A 17,104-nucleotide genomic window follows, 5' to 3' on the forward strand; every position below is an offset into this window, starting at 1 on the left:
CCGCCACACTACCGGGCTGGAGGGAGTTCATTTAGAAGACAGCTGGATAGCTCGCACACAGGGAGTCACAATAACGCCTCCACACAGGGCTACGGGCGACGGAGGAGGAGCAGACAGCATCACTTAGCACTTTATGGATCATACTTCCTTCACACTAACATTCAGATTTATTGGCCCCGGCTGAGCAGCGCCTGAATCCAGGGAGCGCCAGACTCCGCTGGCGGCTGCCCTCTCTGACTCGCATTCTCTTTATCAGACTCCAGCACAAGGAGGTATTATAAAAAAGACAGAGGTGACCCCTGCTCCCAGTCTGAGAGTGAGAGGAGGTAAAATTAACACAGGGAAATAATTAACCTAATCCAGGGCCGGGCAGGCTAGTTTACGGTCACCCAGTAAAGACAGCAGGATGTCTGCCTCTATAGAGAGAGAAAGGCATGTGATATTAGCCTTATCTGTTTGTTTTTAACGGTCTGTATTCAGACAAAGTTGGGCGATGAATGGAACCTCTTTACAATGACTATGGCTCCATTTAGCTAATAAAAATAAAAGCAGTGCACATGAATAAAGTATTAAAAACGACCATACTAGCCACACTTAACTAAGCAGATTGGAATGTATCTGTCAACGTCAAAGTCAGCTGCAAAAACAAGCACCTAATTTGTAAAAAAGTGAAAAGATAAGCTCCAGACTAAAGGATGGATCATCTCTCTGTCAAATACTTTGTCAAAGCTTCCTCAAGTGTGTAAGCAGTTCAGCCTACATCAACTGAGGACCCGCATCCTTTATTCTCGGACGAACATGAAAACAAGTCTGTCTTAAAATAGGTGGCCGTCTTTTTTTACACCAAAATAGAATATAAGAAACAAAATCTAGTAAGTATTTTTGACAATAAAACAAGAATCTGCTATTGTTAGCAACTTATGCAAATATTCCTGTTCGGAAATATTAATTCATTGATATGAATGAATGGGAACGTAAAAAGTCAAACGAATCCGCCTCTTCGTAAAATGGCTACAAATTGCCATTAAATTGCGTGCGATGAAGATGTGATCCATTCGGTTCAATGAAGGGACAGAAATCTAAAGTTACTAATCCAATACAATGAGACGTACTGTAATCGTTTATAAAATACATAAATAAAAAGTAATTGAAATTCAAGTTGATTTGACATTAATGTCAAGAGCTAGTACCTCTACGAATGAATAACCTCTTCAAAGGGGAAGAGATGAAGTCATAGTGGGTTTACAGAAATAAAGAAAGAAAATTACAAATGCAGAGACGTACAAGGCAATGACAACAGCTGAAGTAAATTTGGTGTAATTCCACCAAAAGCGTCATAACAGCACAGGCTGTGTCGACATCACTAAAAAAGATACAGCAGATCGACAGCGATTGCTGTGGACTGAAGGCAAGAATTTAGTCATCTAATTCCTTTTATTCTGTAATTTATGTGATAAAGGCCCATATACACCAGTTATGATAAAAACAGCTAGATCGATTACAATGGACAATCGTTTTATGTTTACTTTGAGCCGCACCGGAGATTCATCTTTTAAAAGTGTAAGTGCTTTAAATCTGAATGTATTTTGATTGGCTGTCAATGTTTTATTCCTCTGTATCACTAGTTATAGTGTGGACTCCGCTATTCTCTTAAATTGACATTTAAAAAAAATCATCTCAACCATATCCTTCTAGATCGGGCCTTTTAAATGTGTACCTGTTTGACAGGCCTACTTAAAATATCATTCGCCTGCTGTTCACTCCATTGTGTTGAATCCGACTGAACATGACCATATAATGACATCAGACACCAGCTCTGGCAGACGGATTTCTCACCGATTTGTCGTGCCAGGCCCGGAGAGCAAAATTCCTCATTAAGGATAAATAAAGCGACGTGCAGCAGGGGACGAACCAGATGAGGTCACCATGACGTGCGTCCCCCCGCCCCAGAGCTTGCTGTGCTCTACCACGTAGATCAATTATCTGTTTGTTTCTGTTAGCTTGACAGCAGGAAAGAGTTGGGATTAACAAGTGCAAGGCTTGAAAGTGGCCGGCCTCAAAATGGTAGTGCAACAAGGCAACTGCTACGAAACATGGACAGACGCACGCTCCCAAAGATTTTGACTGCTGTAGATATATGCCGTTTGTGTATTAGCCCATGTAGCTGTGGCCCAATCGCCTGACCTGAATATTTTAGCTGAGAAAAAACAACATTTTGGGAATTTAAGCAGTCTTATTCATCTTATATTTAAAATACAGACACAACGTTTTAGTATTTTGAAACATGAAGTAAGTTTGTCAAGAAAAACATGATAGTATTTTATGGAGAAACACTGAAACTCTTGCAAGAGCTGAAGGTCTGCAGCACATATGCTAACGTCTTCATCAGGAGGAAGGTCTGCGATTATATTTGCACTGAGCAGACGTAATCAGCCCTGTGCTGAAATGTCCTCACAGAGATTTATTGACCCAAAGGTACCGTTTAGAGCAGCAGAGGCCTGGTAAGGAAGCCAGACGAGGAGGAGTACATTTACAGTGCGATCAGAATCTGATCATGAGTTAAGTATTTGTCTCATTTTTTATCAGACAGGCACATCCAGTAGGATGAAATGTTACCACGGATCACTAAACAGATGAGTAACTGTGTCATTCGATGAAACGGGAACCTTTTCGGGTTTGGAAAGGTAATGTATGAATATGCAAATAATGTGTCTAAAAATATATTTACATTTTGCAAACTGACGCTAAATTACATCTATATTTTATTTTAGGTTGTGTATCAATTTAAAATGCCTTTAGAAAGGTAACATTGTTGACGGTAACAGAGTTGACAGCTTTACAGTTTCATTGGACATTACAAGCCTTGTGCTAAAGCTTGTAAAACCACATGGTGCTTTTTAGAAAGAGAGTTTAATGCTCATATTTCTGCAAACATTTTTCCAATAATTAATGGAACTGTTGTAATAAAATCATTATAACAGGGTTGAGAACGAATTTAGGATTATGTTTTAAAGCAGCAACGAGTCAGTTTTCGACCTAAAAATAATCTCTCTAAATTTTTACTCTTCTCTGGAAGAATTTTACTGCCGCTGCTACCTAAGCAGCCCTCTATCGGCTGAAATCACACTTGTAATTTTGGAGTGCGGGTTGGTACACAAGCCCCCCCATCACCTGCTTTACGGCATGTGTCACGTTTGACTCATTGCCTGGGTGAAGCTAGCCAACATCTAAAAAGAATACGAGACAATCAACGCAAGTCTCCAAACCATCACCATGGCAGAGACTGCAAAAAATCTAAGAGGCTTTTGTCGGAGGAAGCGAAGAAAAGAAAGAAACTGACACTAGCCCGATCACAAATGAATATAGGACGGGCTAACACTCGGTGGCGCGAGCTGAAAACTGATGGAGACCTAGCGGTCCTGCTACTGGATTTTAAAGTCATTTTTCTTGCACTCCTGTACTTTTGAGCTTATTTGTTATTAGGATGTGTTCAGGTTGTTCACCATCGGTTCACAATTTATAACCGTTAGGTAGCTGAGAGATACTATATTGCTACCCCGGTGTCGATAGCTAGCATGTTGTTTCTCAACACGAATTTGTTTACATCAGCTTTGTAAACAAATTCACGTGTATCGCTGACAACGGGGAAACGTTGCGACAGTATTTATGACACACGTGTCAGAAGTGCGTTTATCAACCACATGGGGTAACTAAAGATCAAAACGGCTCGTTGTTGCTTTAAAAACTGATGATTTACTCTGGAGGTTGACCATGTGTTCTTTTTTTCTGAAATAGTTATTTACTTTAGAAAAGAGAAAATTTGTTAACAGGGTTGAACCATAACCCAACGTCACAACTTTTCATAATACACTGTCAACTTGAGAGAGCAAATTAAGACATAATGATAATGTTCCAAACGTTTTGAATGATATTTGTTGACACAGAAAGGAGAAGTTGGCAGAACAAAAAATGCGACAACACAACCTAAAGAAAATGCCTCCTAGGAAATGCACCAAGCAAGCGCCAGGTGAACCCAAAATCAACCAAATTACACAGTGCTTCCTTTAAACTCATTAGTCAAATCCAATTCCAGACCAGGCGTTTTTGAATACACATAGTTTTGCACATCCCAAATTTGGAGGAAGCAGAGTTTTAGGTCACAAGGGCTCCCTGTACAAGATGGTGATGACCAGTCAAGCATAAAAGACCCCCCAGTTAAGCCATCACATAGTATGACCTCTGACCTCCCACCTTCGACCTGATGGAATGGAGCCCTAATGGAGGCCAGACGCCAGCGCGGGGTGGCAGTGTGGCCCAACGGGAAGGACGAGCATCTTTCGAGTTCAAGCACCCACTCCTTTTCCAGCTGTGACAGCCCAATGAGGACGAGGAAGTTTATACAGCCGACTTCGTAGGGCCGCAGGAGCGCAGCTATTTATAAAACCAGCAATCCTTGGCTAAAATTAATAAATACGCACAATTGAAGGCATCCTGTTATTTTGTGGCGAGGACTGAGGAAGTTATTTTGTGGTACACTGATAATTTTGGTTAGAACACCAGGCTATAAATACTGTCAGCACTGCTCCCTCCCAAACTCCAAATGAAAATCCGGTGTTTAGGAAAACAACTGCAAGAGGAAAAGGGAAAAAAAGATGGAGGTGGAACATATTTGAAGTAGATCTCGAAGCAGGAGCACAGCGGACAGAGCATCCACATCTATGCAATCACAGTCAGAGCTGATTGCTGAAGTGAATTTCGCAAAACCAACTTTTTACATGAAACCTTTTTAACGAATGCTATTGTCCGAGCTGCTCTGACAAAAATGCATCTCGCCTTAGGGAAGTTTTCCTTTGGAGGTTGTGCAAAGCAACTACGCAGCATGAGTGGCTGTTAAAAGGAGCTCTTTTTTCAGACGCTTTTGTTTGTTGTTTGACGTAGCTCATTCTACATCCTTGTCAGCCGACCGTAACTCAAGTGAATTTCACTGGGGCGCTCCAGTCAATTATATAGAAGCAGCAGACAGGGTAGTTAGTGTTGGATTGGTGGGAGAAACCTGGGGTCAAGCCCCAATCAACACTCCCCCTCCACGGCTCTGTCAAGTGCCATTTTCTACTGACGCCAGTTCCATAAAACTCAACGATGTTTAGGAAACACAAAATGGCTTTTATGACTCAATAGAAATTGTTTTACAATAACCTCCACCAAAATGTAAGATGGGATCCAAAACCCTATGTGGCCAAAACTAAATGGACCGAAACATTTCTCAGGTAAATAAACGTGATTGCGAGGTAAAAATAAACGCAAACTGCAATGCCGGCCATCCCTGTGTTATTCACTAAAAGTCAACATTAACATTAGGCCATGAACAGCTTCTTTTGGTTCCTGCGGTCTTTTCCATGTTGTCACAGTGTCCTGACCCCCAACGGAGAAGGCGGGTAACTGGGGCCACCATGACCCCAGCCTGTTGCCGCGGGATATGAGCTGGAGCCAGCTTGGCTTGTTTATGGCCTCTGAGAGGCAGGAAGTGCCGCCAGTGATTCCTGTTGGACCTGTCTCCTAGTTAATTTAACAGCCACTTTTTATTTACTGATAGTTACGCTCGGGCCCTCATCATTCATAAGGAAACGAGCTAGGCTTGGGCTTACGACAGACAACCCGACCGCCACATTCCCCCGGACTCCTTCAAATCTTCTTCTACAAAAGAAAGGGTTCCCGGTGCCAATGTGGCAGTATCGTTGCTTTCAATCAGCATGCTGGGCCCCGACAGTTATCCTTGGTCATCAGAGCGGATTGTTTGTTCCTGTCGTAATGTGTTTAATTCTGTGGAGGATGTTTTGATTTGCCACCAGGTCTGTTTTTCATTGGAGAGGAGCTAACCACAACCCATCCGTCGGCCTGCAGATGAGAGCGATAGACTCTGGATCCAAACGGAGACCGAGCAGTGTCCTTCATTAACTGCTGCTGAAAAAAAATGATGCACCAGATGATTTGTGTCTAAAGTCCAATTTAAAATGGAGTTAGCTGAACATCAAATGTTAGTTTTTTGTTTTACAGGGGCAACAACAAACTACCACCGCTCTTAGATCAGATGATCTACCTACTACGCCTAAACATGCACTTTAAGGAATCATAAGTGCTGTCCTTAGGCAAAGTAACTTAATATGCTCGAAAAAGTTTTTAAGATATCTCAACGTTTATAGGAAGCTTCACAATTTTCTCCAAGATTTAAGAAATGCAGTCGAGTTAAGAAATGTTGACTATGAATAATAAAAAAGCATAAATATAACTAAGATGAATACAAATGTGATTATTTAAAGGTCCAGTCAGTTAAATCTAGCAGCGAGGTTGCGAAGACCTTTAACTCTAATTTTTATTGCTGACTTCACATCAATAGTGTAAGCTGAGTCTCTCATGCACTTCTCATTTTGAATTTGTTTTGTTTGATTCACTTGGTTTGTTTTGTCGTACCACATCCAGTGTGGACAAAATGTAAAATGTCATTTTTTTGTGTCACAGTTTTGTTTAGTTTTATTAATATTTTAAATTAGATTTATGTTAAGATTTAAAAAATATATTTTATGCTTTTTTCTCATTTTATTATTTATATTGCTTATATTTAGATTTTTGTTTGTTTGTTTATTATTATAATTTTATTTCTGAGGCAACATTTCAAGTTTTCCTTTAGTTAAGTTCTTCCAATACAATTTAGGCCAATATTTTATATGACTTCAATGAACAGAAACGTTTTCAAAGTTTTACTCCGAGTAAACTGAAATAACCTTGCGTTGTACCACGTCCGGTGTAGCCAAAGTAGCCACCCTTAAAATACTTACAAATCCCCTTGAGATCACGCTTGACTATGAATGCTGCTGCCTGACAAAGTAAAAATAGCAATGTAGTCCACTACATTTTAAAAGAGTTATGTTAGGAGAGTGAACACTTGAAAAGGACTTTACTTGAAACAAAACAATAAACGTGACTGATGTTGGAGAAAGGAAGTTAGCATACGCAAATAAAAATAAATCACGAAATAAACTGTTTGAGATACCGTTTATATATTTAACATCCTAAAAAATGTTTAGTTGGATGCATGAATCTCATGGGAATGATGTATGCACTCGCTCAGCAGAGTCACATGGTGCTCGCAGCTGTCCCAGGATACAGTTCACCAGGAACATGTTTATGTGACCGAACGGCCCTCATGTGACAGATAACGGCAGGCAGAGTAAACAGGAGCTAAGATAACATGCTGATAGAGTGTTCCTGTACTTCCGGTGCTGCTTATTTGCCATCTGATCAAGTGGGCAATGAGTTTGTGTGAGTTTGTGTAGGATGGGGGGGTTAGGATACCATGGTTGTGTGCCATAAAAGTGAATTAACATGCCTTAAAAAAAAATATTAAATAGGATGCGTAATTGTTATTTAAAAGTGCATGTTAAAAAATTAACACTGAATTAAATGCAAAGAAATAATAATCATTCTAAATAATAATGATTGATTTTACAAATTATTTAAATAATGCTCACAATAATAACTAAAACTTAACTGTTATGGACCAAAACGTTATCCACAATGCATGACATCTGTTATGTTGATATATAGAATAAAATAAACAAACTGATAAAATGTCTAAAGCTGTAAAGAAAGCTAAATAAAAGATCACAGATACACATCAAACAATGCACCAGGTATGTAACTGCGACCCATCCTCCTCTCCCAAACGTTTGTTCTGGACAGCAATGTTTCCTCATCCAGCTGGCTCATCAATCACACTTAAAGCAGCGCGGCACTAACTGATCTCAGATCTGCTGTTTCACAGTTAAAAGCTGTAATTATGTGCCTCGGGTTAAACTGTGAACTACAATCCTGACAGTCCACCTGAACAAGCAGCAATAAACCCGACAACAAGTGGATATGAACCACAAAGATGGTGTGAAAAAGGAAACAAGAGGCTGCATTTCAAAGTTTATGCCGTTAAGGGAAGGAGACTAGGGATAAGGGAAGATCTTGTTTGGGGTGGGATGATCTGCAGCTGGAGGGAGTGTTTAAAACATTTGGTGCCATTAGTGGGGCAGAAATTACACACTTAACCTTTAGGCAGGAGGAAGAAGATAAAATGAAGACGAAGAAGAAACAAAGCATGTGCTCAGTATAGCATACTATCATACTAACTATACATCCATAATTAAGTTTACTTTTGAGAAGTACTTAAAAAGTAGACTGAAAGAATACTTTCTTATTTCACACTTGCTCTTAGTATACGTATAGTATAAGAAACGTGTTGCATTGAGCCAAAAACAAATACTCTGTATTTCCTTAAAGACTTTTGCATCTCTATCCATTATTTGTTTGAATCAAATGCCTACTGTAAAGAAAAGTATAAGCAACTAAAATGTATTGTATTTTGTTAATGTATCTTAAACTTATTGTATTTGTCGATGATCCTTTAGCAAGTTGGCAACCCTAAACGTTTCAAGGGGATTCACATTAAATATTTCAATCACATGCACTTCCGTCAGAGTTTAAACATTTCCACAGATACACACGTCTGATTCTGATTGTTGTTTACTTTCAGCCATTGCATTTAAACAACCGTTAAATGATCTGGTTTGTCATTTTGTTGGGATCACTTCCAGGAAAAGGGGGGATGGAGGTCAGGGTTTGAGTTCTCACCCACAGCCACCAGCACCTCCATCATCAAGGTTCTCCCCTTCTCTTCATCCTATCCAGCCTCAGTGAAGTGTGACAGTCAAAGCGTGAAGACTGAGTTCAAAACAACGGCATGTCACAAAATGCCTTCAGATTCAAGAAACAAGAGATAGGGCTTTTGTGTGCCAAAGCCTTCGTGAAGCAAAGCGCCGCTTCTTCTGGGAGTTCTCAAGACATGTTTACCTTCGCAGAGGAGATGACATGCATTTGAGAATAATGTGAAGTCCCGATGCCAATCCCAGCCCATTGAGCTGAATGCATTCTTAAACATTCTTAAAGCGTTTGATGTGGTAACATCGGAAAATTAGCTAAAAAAACAACTAGTAGGATTTACTTATTTTTTGTGTTATTTGTGTAAACTAAATCTTACTTAAAAAAAACTTAGGTTTAATACAGTCTACGTTTTTACATTTAACAGTATCGAAAACAGTTTTGGAAGCGTCTCGTTCGTAATGTTATTTTCTGCTCTTTATAGTGAAAGTTACAGTTTACAGAGTTTGTCGATCGTACGGTCATATGTAAACTCATTCCTATTTTTTGTTTGAACAGCAGCGAGTTCACAACAGAGCCTTGAGGTCCAGCAGGAAGCGCAGCTGAGCCGAATGGAAGGGTGGCGGATCAGTGTGGGAAATTGGGAATGTGCGGTATGCCAGATTAGAGGAAATCTGCTGGTCATTCAGATGAGCGCTGCTACAACCCTGCTCGCAAACAAACGTGCAAACGCTGAAAAAAGAGGCAAAAACACATAGATCCCCCATACCGTAGCGGCGTGTCAGTTACGACATCAAAAATAAGATTACAGCTCTTTGTGTGGTTTGAATATCCTCAACAAACTTCTGGAAAAGCCCCTCTCTTTTCTTTAGCGATGCTGTCAAAATCCACCTCACACAGTTAATCATCGCTATTCTACCTTCGTGATCGTACACACTCGACTCCAGCATGGCACGTTGCACATGTAAGGGCGCTCCGCGCAAACCACACAAAGTCAGCAGGAAGTGGCAACAATACAAGGCTGAAGGGGTTAAATGCCTCATTCATTACTGCTCAAGGGAAAAGGAGAGAGAAGAAAAGGAGGGGTGGAGGGGAGGAAAAAAGAAAAGACAAAGAAGCAGGCACAGCCTAGCCACCTGCCACATTCCCCGACAAGAATCGGGCCAGCGGAAGGAGCCGTTTCTGCAGGAAGCCACGGCAGCTCAGGAGAGCCTCTTAAACCCATTACGGTGGCCAGAGCCAGCACGCCTGACTAGAGGGTTTCAAAGCGGGATGGAGCCTCGGCCATGCCCACTCAGCCCGAAGAAAGAGAACAAGGCTGAACTGATTAAAGAACAAGTATTACCCAGAAGCAGAAGCAAACTTCCTTACAGCTGACTCTACAGAGAGATAGTAGACTCCAGCGGAAGATGTTTCCAGAGAGACTGAGAACTCAAATGGAAAGGAAAAGCACAAGCAGAACGCAAGAATGAGCACAGCAACTGGAAATGACGCTGGATGCGCTCCAACTCATGCATTTTTCAGTTATTAGTGTACAGCTGTTAGACTCTGTACACACTGTCAGATTCGGGAGGCAACGTGTGCATCTGGTCGATTCCGGCACTTGTACTAAAAACAGAATCGTCTGAACAATACGTAAAATCGAAGATTGAAGAGCAATTTATGCTATGTGCGTCCACTAGGGCCCACGCACTCCGACAAGTCAAGGAAGCATATGTCGGTACTCCGCCAGTTGCTCTGTCCCTTTAAATTACTCTGCCCATTCATTGAAACCTCTGCATTACCTCTCCCATTTACAAACCCTCTTCCTTCACCACGCATAGGAAGGTGTTAAACGCTGCAATCTTCCTTCATTTCTACTGGGGTCACTTATCTATAAGCCCCAAGGGCAAACTCCTTAAAGAGGGTGAAAAGAACAAAGTACCATCAGCGTTCCACAGACGTCCAATCCTAAAACTCCCAGAGCTAATGCCGTTTAGCAGGAAAGCTAACTACAATCTTTTTTTACTTCCCTTGGCTTCTCCTCCTCCATTCCCCTGTTCCCCTACTCCGCCTCTAGCACCTGCGTCCCTCCGGAGGGGGAGGTTTTAGAGAGGAAGCCCTGCAGGCGTCTTACAGATGGTTCCCAAATTACACCTTCATTACCCCCCCCCACCCAACCCCACCTTCACGGTTCTTTCCACCCCCCTGTCCGTTCCTCACTACACCACCCCTCCACCACACCTCGCAGTGAGGAAAAGAACCGTGTCTGCCTGGCTTTAGCTGTTTGTCAGCAAAGAGGGGATTGCCTGTGGGCCACCAGGTCAAGCGGTAAGTATTAGCAACACCTATTAATCCTTCAAATTTGCCAGACTAAAAACTTCCAAATGGTCACATACATAACAAAACATATTCCTCATAAATGGGCACATGAAAATAAAATAATGTTCTAGGAAGAGCCATCCCTTCTCCTTTGTTGAGTATTATTGCTTCTGGTTTGTGCGTTTTAATTCACAGAAATCCTACAAAGTATCGGTGTCGGTGCAAGAAAGGGTGTCCTGTTTTATCTTACAGTGGCAAAGTGTTGCAGTTAAGCTGTCAGATAAATAAAACATTTTCCCAAAGGAAAATTTTCCTAACTTTATAGATGCAACAATCTTAATGTGCTGATGCCGAAAGTTTGGTTGATCTCAAACCATCATAGCTTTCAGATTAAGATACAGCTACAAACCAGGATTTGCTTCTTCCTATTGCTTGCCGGACACAGGTGGTATTTGGGTAAAAGGACATTTTCATTTTATGAATGAAAAATGTCAGTAAAGCATGTAGATAAAATATAAAACATAAAAGACGTATACTGGGTAACAAAACTCCCATTTTGAGTGATAATGCATAATGTTGCTTGAAAGAGGTGGTCACGGAAATGTACGTTTTTACGTTTCGTTTACATCCCACTTTACAGTATTTATGGCCTGTGAAGTAATACTTAAGCATCACTGGGACAAGCCATAATATCTTTATCTGCTATCACCTTAGTCAAATGTGCTGCTGTCATAACAGCAAGCATGAATAACTACTTCCCACGATGCATTTGGACAGTTTAAGCTAACAGTTACCACATCCATCCAGGCACTTATCGGGATCCTTGTGTAATGGTTCATAGAACAGGGTTATGTCCCCTACTGAGAATATCGTGCCCTTTGCCGTATGCTGTCTTGTCAGATTAAGGTAACTACCAAGTCATACAACTTCTTTATAAGAGAGGTACAAACGTATCCAATGCTTAACATTGGTGCCATACTCCAACAGATTCTCAAGTTCGGTCACTAGGGCCGTCAAGAGGATGATACAGTCTCTGGTCAGGATGTCATTACAAAGGAATGCATGCAACAAGACCACAAACAAGATCTATAGGTTCCATATGCGATCGCAGCTGGAGGCCAGTTTGTCAGAGAGGAGCCAGAATGCTAATGCTACATAAACAGCCCTCTGTTTCTCCTCCATGCTCATTGGTCATTTCTGTGCTGGAGCTGATATTCTGACATTAAGATGCTGATAGATCATAGGATCTGAATTTCTTAAAAGCAACCTGTTTGTGTGTGTGTGTATTTCCTAAAGATGAATAAATTCTGACTTGAGAGTACAGACATACAGTACATTTTGTTTTGTTTTCAATCTCACATTTCCTTATCCTTTTTATTCTTTATTTTGCTTTATATTTACTTTATTAGTTATAGATTATATTCATGTATACTCTATATTCTACATTACTTTTCTCAATGCTATGTTCTACAATCTGTTGGATGCTGCATTTGTATTGTCGTCACAAGTAAATAAAGTTTGCAGTGGTCTCCGCAAGGTTCTTAATAACGTCACAAGATAATGTTTTATATATCCCTTTAAAGATATGTTAGTATAATACAACCGGCTCAATGTCTTTCTAATGAGACAAAGTCGGACAAAGTAAGACTCTAGACAGTTCTAGGCAAAGTTCATTTTATGATAAAATCACGTTGTCTCCTACCTGCTGTTCTTCGCCTCTGACATCGATGTCTGCAGGATAATTAGATCTATTAGTTTCAACATATCCTCCAACCCATAAGACATACTTATGCCGTTCGTCCCTTCCTCAAATACGACAAACGTGAGCGTTTACAAAAAGAGCGTCTCTCAGCTGCACGCAAAACTATTGCCTACATAAAATTTACATTTTGGGGCATTATTTTGCAATAATAGTGTGTGGTGTGTTGTGGTTTGATATTTTGATTTCAAAATGCCGCGATAACTGTATTTACATTACACATACACATATATTCAGGCATTTTGAGCAAGTAACGTAACACATTTATTTATTAAAAAACACATCATACAAATACAAAACGTGTACCGTGGTCAAGCGATCGTACTTTTACGAATCCAAAAGTAAATGCATCTTTACCTGACTGCAGAAAACGGTCTTTTCATAACAACTGCTAGAGGGCGCTTGAATTAAAAACGTAAACTGTTGATGTAATAAGCTACGTGCACGAATTACCTATAGAGTAGTTTTTATTTGGAGGACAGGCCTATACGTTTTGGCGTATGAACAAGATGGAACAACACTACGGCCTCATTTTGGATTAATAACAAAATAGTAGAATCAGATCTATCAAAGCAAACGTTTGAGTAATCTTATCAGAAGATTGGTTCTTTATGCACTATATATTTATACAGTATTTATATTACATATCGCTGTGATTCTGAAACCTCGTATTTTGTATTTGTATTTTGATCATAAATCTTTATTATTCGTTACCCTTTGTCACTGGGTTTTGCAAATATCTAACCAATCAAAAGTATTAAAAAGTCCTTGTTTACTTTAACAACACAGTATGCAATCTTTTAAAAAGTACAGAGTGTTTTTTTTCCACAAAAATTGTGAATTTGGAGCATTGGAAACGTTGGTAGCCCTCTTATAAAGAAGTTGTACGACTTGGTAGTTACCATAATCTGACAAGACAGCATACGGCAAAGGGCAAGATATTCTCAGTAGGGGACATAACCCTGGTTTCAGAAGGACAGCGACGATACGTACGATAGAGGCTGTCATGTAACTTTTGCCTTCACGTCTAATTTATTTGCCTTTGTGTGAGTTTAGGTCTACAGATGTTTGCCCGACAGCTCAACTTCATTATAAATCATTAGATATTATTGTTTATCTGAAAGCTACAATTGGTAGAATTTTCGGTTAAAGAAGCCACCGAAGTTAGAAAACAAATCAAAAGACAGCTACATTTTTGCGTATGCACGGATGATGTTATCGAATCGTTCTGATATCACAAAAAATTCTTCATGATGGAATTTATTGTTTTATAATGAATCCCAATCTAGATCGTTTTAGATCACACATCTACAACGGTCTGTTCACAGAACAGAAAAGTGGGAAACGGTTTAAGAAATCTATATGGATTGACTCTAAAATATACTTTACTGCTAACCTCAACAACCATCACCTAATCCATTTACCATGCAGATTTATTCCAGTGAACTACACACGCCATGCATCTTTCTCAAAAGACGTTTTTCCTCTCTACGTCCAGGCATCATATATTCTGGAGGATGCACTGATGTCTCCCGCCTGGCCAGTGAGGAGGCAGGAAGAGCCTGACCAGAGATGGGTTAGTCAGGCAAGAATAAGTGAATCCACGGAGATCCCACTCCTGCCAGAGAGGACCAGCAACGGGGGAGTGTATGACTCACCGTCCATCCCGGAGAAGAGATTCCACATGACAGCAAACAGTGATGACGGCAGGAAGAGTTAAGAGATCTCAAAAGCGCACGCACACGCAAAAAGGTTGCCAGGGCATGAGTCAAAACCGCCCAATATTTGCACACTAACAACTTACGTTGCGATTTAATCGACAACCACATCGACTGTGTTTAAATGTATCATTTATAAAGACTACAAACAATCTGCCAATTCGTTTCTAATTCAAATGATTCAATGATATGGCAATTGAAGGTATGCTAGCCAGAATTAGCGCTGACAACGAATGTACTGCTTGCTATATTTACTATTTTATATACGTAGCGATGTATATGTTTGGCAATATTTAGTGCCTAGTGACAAATCTAGGACGTTTTTTGGATAGCCTTATCTCTTCTCGGTGCGTAGATCGCCTCACGTGCTGTTGAACTGCAACATAAAATTGTTGCTTCAAGCTTGGAATTCTGCAAAACGTAAGACACAAGCAGCTCATATTATTACCTCTCTGTTTTCATTGTGCCATTTTACTTATACAATTAATAGGCCTACCGTTAATTCCCCACAAATAAGATGTGATAGCCCACCAAGAACTATGAAACGTCCGTGCCAGACGAATGCACGGAAGTCGGGATTTGATCGCGGTCACCGGAGGTTCCCCGCGAGCGCTTTGTTTGGCGGCCTGCTCTGCTGTTTTGTCTTTGTGAACATCTAAGGGCTTCGGAAAGGCAGAGAGGGGCCTCCTCTCCCACCATGAACTCATCCTAATGACAAGAACACATTTTGTTTTGGAGTGCTTCGGAAGGACGGGTACGGAAACACACGCCAGCGTTTCTAGGCCGTCACAAAATGACATTTCGCGAGACGTTCTCTCTCAGCTTACTCATTAAAGATAGCAGCCCGGCATCCATTCTTCCTCCACTCTCTTCATTTGAACCAGTTCTCTCTCACTCTTGTTCTGAGTGGAACTGTATTCCATTTCCATTTGGTTAGATCGTTCAGAGGCCATAAGTTGTGCAGGCGGCTAATTATAGGACACGCTGTAGACCTGGGGGCCGGATGTGACAGCAGCGTGTGAGAGAGAGAGAGAGAGAGAGAGAGAGAGAGAGAGAGAGGGGGCAGAAATCATGCATGCGAGTACGTTTAACTGGGTTTGCAGCAGGGGATCCAACCTTAGCCCCTCCCACAGAGTACTGCAGCAGTGACTCATTCAGGATCAAGGCAGAGACGGCCAGCGTCTAACACATTTCTCCAGCCCAACACACACTCACACGGCTTCAGCACCATACATACTCCGATTCACACTCTGTTAAGTCATTCACAAAAATGAGATGACGTTTTTAGCACAGATTCATATTGACATTCATGCACTTGAATGGCAAACGCTTTTATGCCATACGACTTGTAATGTAGTCAAGGTATACCACGTTTTGTTACTATGTGTGTTTGCAAAACCGAATAACTTGAATTTGATAACAAATGCGAATATAAAAAGATGGTGCAGGTGAATAAAAAAGATACGGTATAATAGAAGCAGAGGGAACAAACTTTTTCTAGGTGTAAAAAAACATACTAGATCAGAAGAAAGGAAATTATTAATGAGTAGAATATAAAAATATGTGGCCGAGCTTTACCTAAGAGGAAGTCATGCTTCCATAAAAAGAATAAACTTAAAGGGATAGTTCATCCAAAAATACATTTATTTAAATGTCATCATTTATTTACTCTCGTACGACCCTTTCTTCTATGTAAGACAAAAGAAGATATTTTGAGAAATGTCTCGGAGGTCCATACAAGTCAACGGGGGTCATTGTTGTTTGGTTACCAACATTCTTCTGAATATCTTTTGTGTTCTGCAGAAGAAAGTCAGCCAGGTTCGAAATGGCACGAGAGTGAGTAAATTTTGAGTATTTTAATACTTGGGTGAATGCATGCGCCTTTCAATACAATAAGGTGGCAAACACTCTCGGTCACCTGCATGTGTGACAAACAGTGAGCTCAGCCTTCAAACTCATCCGAGCCGCGGCCGAGGAACCAGCCCAGCTTTTTTCTCAATGGAGTGACGTGCCTCTGCCTCGCTCCACCCAAACCCCCTCCCACCAGAAACACAGCGGCCCATTCATACCAGCGCTCGGCCAATCGGCTGCCGGCGGGAAGCGGGGGCGGTCTGTGACGAATAGGTCACCTGCATTACATCACTGGGCTCCAGGAGCATCGAGTGAGAAAGAGGAGAGAATGGGAACGAGGTGCCAGCCCTCCCCAGCTCTGTATTTCTCTCAATTTCTCCGGCGTGAGTCAGAGGCAGTCTGATTCCCTTGATGCACTGCGGAAGCGTAGCATGACGTCTCCTCCATCTTGCCGTGTGTGTGCGATTCTTCGGAGGGCGGGTGCTTGAATCGGTATCTCTGCAGCCAATCCCAGATTCCCAGGGTTCGATAGTGCCTCTTATTCATAAAAATATGAAAAGTGGATGAGGCTATAGATGCTTTATGGCGACACTGCTGCATCTCAAAGGCATCGAAGGGCACTCGCGTTTCTGCGACTGCTCTGGAACAAAGCATTAAAGACACGCTCAGGTCTCTTTCAAGTGTAAAGGAGAATAACCGGAATATTGCCCCTGTTAATATAATCCTGATCAATATCCGATATAATGTGTGTCTGTATCTCAATTTTTAAAGCACT

The sequence above is a fragment of the Barbatula barbatula genome (assembly GCF_947034865.1).
Source record: "Barbatula barbatula genome assembly, chromosome: 22".
Taxonomy (NCBI): Eukaryota; Metazoa; Chordata; class Actinopteri; order Cypriniformes; family Nemacheilidae; genus Barbatula; species Barbatula barbatula.